Source organism: Mchenga conophoros, linkage group LG11 (assembly GCF_057382185.1).
Source record: "Mchenga conophoros isolate Kocher_MC1m ecotype Shallow Benthic linkage group LG11, M_conophoros_male_GT1.1, whole genome shotgun sequence".
NCBI lineage: Eukaryota > Metazoa > Chordata > Actinopteri > Cichliformes > Cichlidae > Mchenga > Mchenga conophoros.
This window is the reverse complement of record NC_140536.1, coordinates 28,736,687-28,747,360: the sequence shown is the minus strand read 5'-3', so window position 1 is coordinate 28,747,360 and position 10,674 is coordinate 28,736,687.

Below are 10,674 nucleotides of genomic sequence, written 5' to 3'. Positions count from 1 at the left end.
GCTGTAACCCTGCAGCAACCCAGTTCATTTTATACCTAAAAGAAACTGAAACATTACATATGCAGTTTTATTTCAACCTGTGATCAGTTATACTTCAAAAGAATCAGTCTTCTGAGGTAACATGCAAACATGAATAGTGACAAAAACACAATTTGTGGTTGGCATAATTACAGCAGTACAGTGCATAACTCAAGGAACGGTTCTCTTAAGAATCATGCATTGATTAAACTGAGACCACGGCAAGACAGTGAATCTCTCAATAACCTGCCCAAAGCAATTAAATGGCTGCCATGACTGTGTCCATAAAATACTGTGTTTCTTTCACAGATCATCTTTTCTGTGTTGTTAAGCGGAGTTATTAAATCGGAGAAATGATTTGTGTTGATGGAGTAAGTGTGGCTGGAAGAATCCTGTGCAGGATTTCATGGAGTTACTATTTTAATTATGTCAGAGCAGGGAGAACAGAGATGAGGTCTCAGCGGCCCTCTTGCTCTTCTGTGCAATCGGTCTATCTTTTAATTATCCACCACTCCTGTATGGAAAGCAGAGGGTTGCTGTGGAAAGGCGGAGATAGGAGGGGGCTTCTATTCTCTCATCAACTGCCTGATAGAGTAGTGTGATGACTTAACGATTGATTCCCCTTTCTCCCTCTCTCTCTCTCTCTCTCTCTCTCTCTCTCACACACACACACACACACACACACACACACACACACACACACACACACACACACACACACACCACATATCTATCTTTCATGTGTCTTTTATTGCAGTGGCGGAATAATCTTTGTCATTTTAAAAACATCTCTCCCAAATATTCACAGTATAAAATCACCTTTGCATACTTTATACTTATGGGGGGATCCTGAAGTTGAAAGCAGAAGAAAATAACATGACCTAAAACTTCAGGGACAAAGTGTTGGTATAGTATGGGGGAAGAAAAAAAGGAAAATAGGGCAAAGACCCGAGGGGCAAGCACGAGGGGCACATGAAGAATGTTGAACGCACCTTCAAACAACAATCTCCAAACAGCTAAATCTCTGTTACAAGGATACAGTGAAGGAAAGCATTATGAAATCTGTCACCAAACCATGACTCACTCTCAGCAACCTGATATTTAACTTGACCCACGAGTCACTGCAGCTTATTCACCGCTCTCCCTATAAAAGAAGGCCCGCCTTTTAACGGCTGCCAAAGCAGATGATCTTAAAGGACAACACCACTGTTTTTTTTTAAATTAAATATTTTATATTTACATGAAAGTAAATAACATTTTGCAAATGTTGCTGTTGTTGTTTGGGGGGTGAGAGTGTCATAGTTCTTTTCATTTTTTAATAATATGATAATTAATAAGCAGACACCTGAAATGTATCGAGTTTTCTAATCCATCACCTTGAACATCACGTTGACACAATTTTTTCTCTTTGTCATTGACTGGTATTTTCATTTACATGCAAATCAGAGGAGAAGAGCCTGTGATGCATTATCACGCTTTTGTAGGTTCTGCAAAAATAGTGCTGAATTAGTGCTTACAGTGATGGATTACACAATTCCTGAGACTGTACTAAGTAATCGTCATCCCTAACTGCTTTGAATAGGGCGTGGTAAGCAACCCAAATGATGATGATAATGATTATTATCATTATCTGTTTCAGAGCACTCCTTCCCATTTAGAATTTCAATACATTTTAATTTTAGTTGATTGCTCCATCATACATATTCATTCACTGATTCAAAATAAGTTTGCGTTTTTAATGATCGTGGACTAATTGTGACGCAATCGTGCCACTATGTTGAAGTTACAATTTAGCCAGTTGAGAGTTTAGATTTTTCAGCCAACAACTATTCAATGTCCAAATATTTTCTGGGTTTGATGGCTGGCAGATTTCCACAGTCACCTGTAGTTTGATGACTTGTCTGCAAATACTCGCCAATTAATTGCAGAACCCTAGTGAAACTATAGAAAGTGTGAAACAAAGTTTTTTGCTGTGGCGCTAAGGCAAAACGTAATTTTTCCCCCACACTTTCAAGTTTTAAAAGCACTTGGCTACTAGTTAGACACTGTTTGCAGGATTACAATACAAACTATGGGTCACTTCAGCAATCTGCCAGTGTCGAAAGTTACATTGAAGGTGCAGCAGTCTCTTTGTGAACATCTCCCTTCATCTCCCCAAGAAACCACTTGCCACCTGGTCAAGGAATGCACATTTTTCCCTAGCCACCGACAGCTACAACTCTTGGACAATGCGTGTTATGACATCACGAGAAACCGCTTCATACAGGAGAAAAAAAATGTCAACAGAAGGACAAAGCTTGTAGCAGCAAAATCACTTTCATTCTTTTACTGCACTGCTGTCAAACTCATGTTTCTTAATTTACAACAACCCTTTGTGATCTCAAATGGGCAGTTTCAGTTTTACAACAGGGCAATAGCCCTAATCAAAGCTAGCAGCTTACCTGATTGGCTACCTCCCTCGACTTTTTGATGGGGGCAATAACAAGAACAACAAAGACAACAACAACAATAATAGTAATAATGTGCAATAAACATACACTCATTCTTTTTATTTATTAAGTTAAGTTACTGTGTTGTGTTGTGCGTAATGCCGACGTGGGACAGTACTAGGTATGACTGTGCAATGACAATAAAAACTTATCTTCAGAGAAACTACTAAGAAAACCCCCAAACTGATTATAAAAAAACTTCTAAATTTGACTGTTTCTTTTAGAGTAAAGTAGCACATTTTAATGAACCATCCATTTATAAAAACAGATGGTACCCCTACCCCATGTTCCTCCTTACACATTAGGGGGATCTATCTGGTCTGACAGCTGCTGACAATCCTCATTAATACCAGCACCAAACTAATGACTCAGGCCTAAGTTGTTGCTCACCTTCTATTCTTCATTCTCTATCATTAAACACTGTCTAGTTGTTTTTGACATTGTGGTCCTTACCTAGTGAAGTGCAGTTTGCATTCGGTTAATCTATTACAATCACAAAGCTACTGTTGTAACTCAGAGAAACTTGTTGGCATCGCCTCTTTGCAGAAGTGTCTTACTCTGGGGCAGGGCAGGCCATAGGTCATGTCTTTGTCAGTAGGAAGGCCATAAAGCTGACAATGATCAGACCTCTGGCTCAGATTAAAATAATAGTGCAGACATGACGTGATCTATTCTTTACGACATGCAGCACAGTGCAAAGTATAGTGAAAAGTCCAAGAATTATGCTGTTATTCTCTGTAATTTTCACATTGGGATGGCTGGTCGATTCGGCAGTGTCAGACATGCAGTTAAATTCCTCTAAGTATAAATTGTAAATATCTTGTCTTAACCAATTTTTCACTGCTCAATTCTAAAGTAGGGTCTGAATTTATAGGGCTCATACTATAAAGTGCTGTCCACTTCAAAGTTTTGCTTTAAGTATGTTTTTTTTTATGCCAAAACCTGTTTATATTTTTGATACTGTGAGTAATACTTTCTGGAAAAACTTTTCCTTTTCCTCTTTTTTTACAAGTCAGTTGTTTAAAGTCAAAGGAATTTTATTACCTCCTACTTTATTATATTAGTATTTCAGCTGTTTTGTAAAGTTCAAAATGAACTTACTGCTGTGCTTTGTATTCAAATCTATTTAGAAATTTAGGACGTATTGTGATGTAGATGTAAAATATGAGTATGTTTATGCGTGGGAATTTATTGTGTGCATGTATACACTTGCTTTTTTACTATAATTTGTAATCTATAATTAATCATTGGCTCTCCTCCTGATTCTGGGCTTTTTGCTAGCTTTTGTGAAAAGCTACTCTATCATTTCTCTCTCTTTTTCTTCCTATTTTTCCCAAGGGAAGTGTCTATTTTAGGAACCTGATGTTCTCTGACAGCTCTCACACATTCCTCCGTGGCATTAATGCCAAAAGAGGCGCACAGACACGATAACACATATACACGCACACATTAAAAGAGAAAGCGTGTACAGCTACACACAGGACTACTGGGTCTTGCTAACATCAACATTTACAGAAGTCCTTGGGTCATGTCAGCTGCAGGACTAAATTGGTTGCAGGACAAAGAAAAATCCTACACAATAGAAAACAATTTCCCCAAACATGCACAGAGCATTACCAAATACAGTATGAAAAATTACCATACAATACAACACGGTGTGGCATAGCAGCACTCTGCTCAGAGCACAACGTCAACGTACAGGACAATAAAATTTGCTGCATTTTCCCTCATCCGTTTAGTATCGAGTGCAGTCTGGCTGTCTGTGTTTGGGGTCTGCCGGCCACAGTGATATGATATCTTGTCATAGTTTCTGTCATAACCTGTCAAGTAAGATTATGACCAACTTCAGACATGCTATAGAAAGGGTGAATCACATTCTGAGGCTTTTTTTTACTGTGAGTGTTTGTGTCTGTACACATGAAAATAGGGCAGAACAATACAATATGATCATTAACTCTGTTCTTTTTTCTTTTTTCTTTTTTTGTGGTGAAACACACACCAAAAAAGGATGATACTTAAATGTCATTGTATAGCTCAGGAAGTCTAATTATACTCGTCTGCTGACACAAAGACGTTCCACTGGCTCCTTCTTTGAATCTCCATGGGTACCTGACACGATACGTGACCTGGACAAAGCTGGAGGGATTAATGGCTTTAGGACCGTGCGGACACACACCCAGACACATTAGCAAAAACACAATAAAGCACGTGCTCTTTTAACACAAAGGTACTCCTTTCACAAATAAATTATTTGACATGTTGGGAAATATTTGTTCACCATATTCACTTCTGTAGAGATGAAGCTAATTATGAGGACTCTGTCCCACACATATGTGATTGTTAGCATTATAGTTTTCGCCAGTGTGAGACAGAGGGCAACCTACAGCACTGAAAATAAATCTAAGGCAGCAGTAATTTAAAACAAACCGAAAAACATCCCTACAGCTTACAGCCTGGTATAAAAGAGTTTTGTGATTAAAACAAAATATATAAAAAAATCATCCATCTAGAAACTGGCATTAAGGTTGTGGCAGCACTGATTGATAGGTGTTCTGACACAGTCAGCTGGACGGTCCAAACCAGTGAGTGGGTCAAGGTGGTTATGTCTAAATCTTTACAGTGTCCAGTGGCAAGGTTATAATCTATCCAGAAAAGGTGAAAAAGTAATTAGAATTTAGAAGGAAACTAATGTCTGTCATGTTACTCTATTTCAAAAATAATGGGGCTGTGGCCCTGTCAACATTGTGAGTGCCTGTGCCTCGCTTATATATGTGTTCTGAAGTGTTTTCTGCTGATTATGAAGGCTATCAGCGAGGCTTTTCTGAGTAATTATAGATTTTTTTCTCTGTAAGCCAATCAGAAAGGACTATGCCTGACTCCAAGCATGTCAGAGTTCACTGCTCTCAGCATGGTCACACAGCAATTAACCTGCATTTGCTGTACAAACTGTCACTCCCCTTAACTCTCTGTCTCTTTTTCGCTCTTTCACAAATACACACTCATATGATTATACTGCAGGTATTACACATTTGAATTGCATGATTCTGCACCACTCCTGAATAGATTTCATTTTAAAGCAAAATATTCTCTACAGCATGTTTTCCTCATCAAATACACACACAGTACGAGTGTGTCGATTCCCTGCATCAACACACTCTGTCTTTCCATTCTCTCAAACATACACACGGGTTCCTACTAGAAGACCTACTCTAACACTAATCGTGACTTGCCTAAACCTAATTTTAACCAAAACCTAACCTCACTCTAACCTTCATCCAGAATTGAATGATTTATGTCATAAGGAGGCAGGTTCCCTCAATGTCAGTAATACAAAATAACAGGCGCACGCACACAATGCATCATCCAGTGTGCGATTTTCAGCCTGCCGACACCTGCCATTTCAGGTTTGCAAGCTCTGCAATTTTCCCACAGCTTTGCAGCAAGGACGCTACCTCAGGACACACAAACCCACACACCTATCCACACATACACACTTCATTCATGATTCATGCCTGAATTCCCTAATATTTGATTGCCACAAGTCATTAATTATTTGTGCTTCTCTCAAAATATATCTTCCTGCATGACAAGGACATGCACCATCTTTCTGTCCATCACAGACTTTCATGCTACACATGCTCAGAGTTTGAAAAAGGCCATAGGCTTATTTGCATGAATTATAATTCTTAACAACTTTTTTGTAATTTGCACTTCAGTACTAAGCAAGCTTCATAAAATAACAAATGCGGATAACAAGTATGTCTTACATTTAATGTTATCTATGCATCCGCAGCAAGTTAAATTCTTTGGAATGATAGACACTCAGGCCTCTTTGTACACACATGCACACGGAAATAAGTGAAGAAATGTTGTTTTTGTTATGGCAGTTTGGCAGTATATGAATATTAGATATTACTCCCCAATCATCATCCTTATTTATTCATTACCTGCTAAATGCGTGTTTCTTATCGCTGCCAGCAAGCCATCTGCTATTTGGAAACACAATAGAACATCACAGAAACATACGCAATGGCAATCAGAAGTACAGTTTTGTAGAAATAACAGATTTGTTGAGAAGACAATGAATAATTCTCCTTTTCTATTAAAAACCTACACGGGACTGCAGAATGCGCAAGAATCTGGTGTTTCTTATCAGCGCTGACAGTTTGTACAGTTAATTACTGGGAATAACATATTAACACACGCACATATGCACACACACGCTCTCTCTCACACAGACATATATATATAAATTTGACAGACAGAGATGGGGTAATTTAAGGGCAGCACATCCATGTGTATGTTTCTGACCAAACTGTCAGAAGAAACCTTTAACAGGACCTGTGCTCACAGCCGAGCACCTTGCAGCTTGACTGACATTCACCAAGGATTGGCCTCCCCAGACCATCACTGATCCACCACCGAACCAGTTATGCTGGATGATTTTGAAGGCCGCATTATTTTTGCAGCGGTGTCTTCAGTCTCTTTCATGTCTGTCACATGTACTCAGTGTGAGTCTGATCTCATCTTTGAAGAGAACAGGACACTAGTGGACTTTCCAGCTCTGGTGTTCTCTGCCACCCACATTTTCTTTGTAGCGACGGAGAAATTGAAGTACAAAGAAAGCTTTTGCTTTGAGCATCCACTAGAAACTCAGAGCTAGATGGATGCCCAGGACTCATAACACTAGAAAACAGATAACCAAGAAGCACAGAGGGCCTCAAAAACAAACAGACATGCATAAAATAGATGTAAACACTCAACAAGCATATAAACAAAGGCCGTTCCAGATTATCTCAAGGGATTTAGAGAGATTTTTAAGCATTTTCTTACTCTGTTAGTTTGGGTTGTGTGCACTCTCTACACCATAAACAGGAACTGCAGACTGTCAGCATATTTCGAGATAACTTTGTTGTAGTGTGGTTTGGACTTACAACAAAACGCTGCTAACAGGGTGTGACAAAATATCAGCTGATACGCTTACTCAAATAAAACACAGTATAAACTGATGAGTACATTCATGTTTCATAGTAAGTGTGCACACTTACAAAGAAGGGAAAGTCTCTTATTTTTATGTAAGCTTAATTTTAATGAAGTGAGACAAAAAAATAAATCTAAAACATAAATTCCAAATTCAATTCAATCAAATTGAATTGAATTCTATTTATATAGGGCCAAATCTCAACAGCCTCAAGGAATCTCATATTGTAAGGTAAAGAGCATAATATAGAGAACATCGATATATTCAAAGAAGCCCCTTTGAGCAAGCAGTTGGCAAGAGTGGGAAGGGAAAACTCCCTTTTAACAGGAAGAACCCTCTGGCAAAACCAGGATTGGCAAGACCATATGACTCGACCAGCCGGAGGTAAAGAAAGGAAGAAAAACACACTTTATAAACTAATGTTCAAACATGAATCTAAACATCAGTTTATACTGTGGTTTGCTGTATTTGAGTCAGTGTATCTGAGATTCTCTCACACCCTTAAGCTACATATTGTGGTGGTTCCACAGCACAATAAAGTTACCTTGAAATACACTGAGAGCCTGTGTTTCCTGCTTATGGTGTGGATACTGATACAAATCAAACTAAAAGAATAAAGGATGCTTAACAACTCCCCTTAAAAAAAATCTGAAAATGACTTTGTTTATCTGTTTGCTGTGTGTTTACATCTATTTTATGTATTTCTGTTTGTTTTTGAAGCCCCCTGTCCTTCTTGGTTTTCTGTTTTCTAGTCTGATGAGTGCTGGGCATCCATCTAGCTCTGAGTTTCTAGTGGGTGCTCAAAGCAAGAACTTTCTTTGTACTTAAATGTCTTCATCATTGAAAAATGTGGGTGGCATGAATGCTGGCCAGAGAACACCAGAACTGACAAGTCTGTATTAATTCAAGAATTTTTATATTTTAAAAGACAATTCCAGGCAGTCATTCCTGGCTACAGCTCAAATATCACCTGGAAATTGTCTATCATCTCCACATACCGGAGAAAGCAGAGATTTAACCTTCTTTGAAAGAGACCTTATTAATTAAAAGGATACACAAACAAATGCCACAGCTTTGTGTTGCTTTTCACGATAATAAAACAATAAATACAAACAACAACAGATGAGACGCTCGTTTTCCTTTTGTTTTGCTTCGTTCATTTGTCTCTTTTAATTCTATTTTGTTGTACTTTTTCAACATGTTCAAAATAAAGAATCAATCAATCAATCAATAAATACAAACAACAACAGATGAGACACTCGGGGAAAAAAAGTCACTAATCCGATATAACTCTACATGGAAAAAAGGATAGCTATCTAGCTATGATCTTGACTGCCAGTCAGGGCCATACACAAACATGGTTACCATGCTGCTGATCTAAGAGGACTGTTGGCTCATAATTATTTTTTGCACCAATCATCAGTAACCTCATTTAGGCATTGCGACCCAGAGGGTAGTTTGAAAGGAAATTAGAACAAATGCCATTGTTGGCTGTCAGGAACGTTCTTGTCGCCTTGTTAACTATAGCTTTGCTGTGAAACTGTACCTAGCAACAACAGTTTGCCTCATCACCATTCACAACCATATTGCCTGTGAACCTGAGCATACTGCATGCTTCCTGACTCTCTGTCGTTTTCCCTCAGCACACCACCTGCGTTAAAAAATACAGAGTATCTGCGTGCAGCGGGGCTAGGGGAGGGTCTGTGCTGACGGACGTGGGTTACTGACCTGGTAGCCTGGCTGCCCCTGGGTGGGTCCGGGATGGGCGTGAGGTTCTGGGGGCGCTCCGTCTCTGGGCTGGGACCCGGACCGGGCCTCGGGGGCTTGGGTCCTGGTTGGTGTGTTGCCGGGGTTGTGGGCGGGTGGGTGCATGGGGGCCCAGCCCTGGAGCAGGGTGCCGCTGGTGCGTCGAGCCACCTGGGGGGCTCTTCAACTGGTGGGGGAGATTGTCACATCTTGCAGGAGCTTTCCTCTCCTCAGGAGCTGCCTCTGCAGGAGGGGGAGATACAGGAGAGGTGGAGGAAGATCTCAGCCTGGGTGTTTATTGTCTTATGTAGTCTGGAAGATGAGTGGATGGTGGGGTGGGTGCAGTTTTCTCTGTGGTGGGGTTGGGTGGACTGTCCCGGGCTCTGTGGGGCCGGGCGGCGCTGCTGCACTGGGCCCGGTCTGGATGGGCCTGGGCCCCCTTTCCCTGGCGGGTCGCGGAGTATGGGGGTGCCTACTGGGGTCAGCGGGGGAGCTGGCCCCAGGGAGGGGTCACTTGCCCCTCCCTTCCTTCCCTCCCCATCTCCAGCTGCCTCCCTCTTCCCGCTCCACCACAACCACCCACACATGCAGGGCCTTGGAGTAGGGGTATGTCACCAGGGTGCAGAGGAGGCTACCCCCCCTCTGTCCCCTTCTGGCTGCCTCTGCCTCAATTTTATCCCACAACTTAGACATTCACATTACTCACACTCTCATTACACATACATATAGGATCTTGGGGGTGGGCACGATACACGGAGTCCAAAGTACCATCAGGGTGTACACCCCACCCCTGGCATCGTTGCCCACCTCTCAATTTTAAATACACGTAGACATTGAGGGCTAGCAGGAGGGACCATGCGCTTACCTGCTGCTCTCTGGCAGGTAGCTCCAAGCCCTCCTGGGTTTTAAATGCACCTTAGAACACACATGCATCAACATTACAATGAGCGGGTGGAGGGAGGTTTGGAGTCTTCTCTCACCCCCATTCTCTGCGACCTGCTGGAGCAGGGGGGCTAGGACTAGGAGGAGGAGTTGGCCGTCCGACTGCGGTCTGGAGTGTGGAGCCTTCCTGCTGCTGCGGAGTCGGGGCGGTCTGCCTCCCCCCACCGCAGGGAAAAGGGAAACACCACCTGGGTCTGGGTGCAGTTCCCCCCTCCAGGGGCGGGGGCACCTAGACCCGGTTTGTAGAGTACGCTTGGGGAGTGTGATCGTGTGTACAGCGTCTCTTTATGTCTGTCTCCACGTTGGTTGAGTGTGGAGTGAGTGCATATGAGAGCATGAGGGTGGGAATGGATGTTTGTATCTGTGTGTGCCTGTATGTCTGTGTCTATATGTCAGGTTGGGTGTCAGGCGCCACCTCTCTGGGGACATCTCAGGCCCTCCAAGGTTTGGAGGCCTATCTCCCCCTACCACCACTTCCCCTGCCGGTGGCGGACCCCC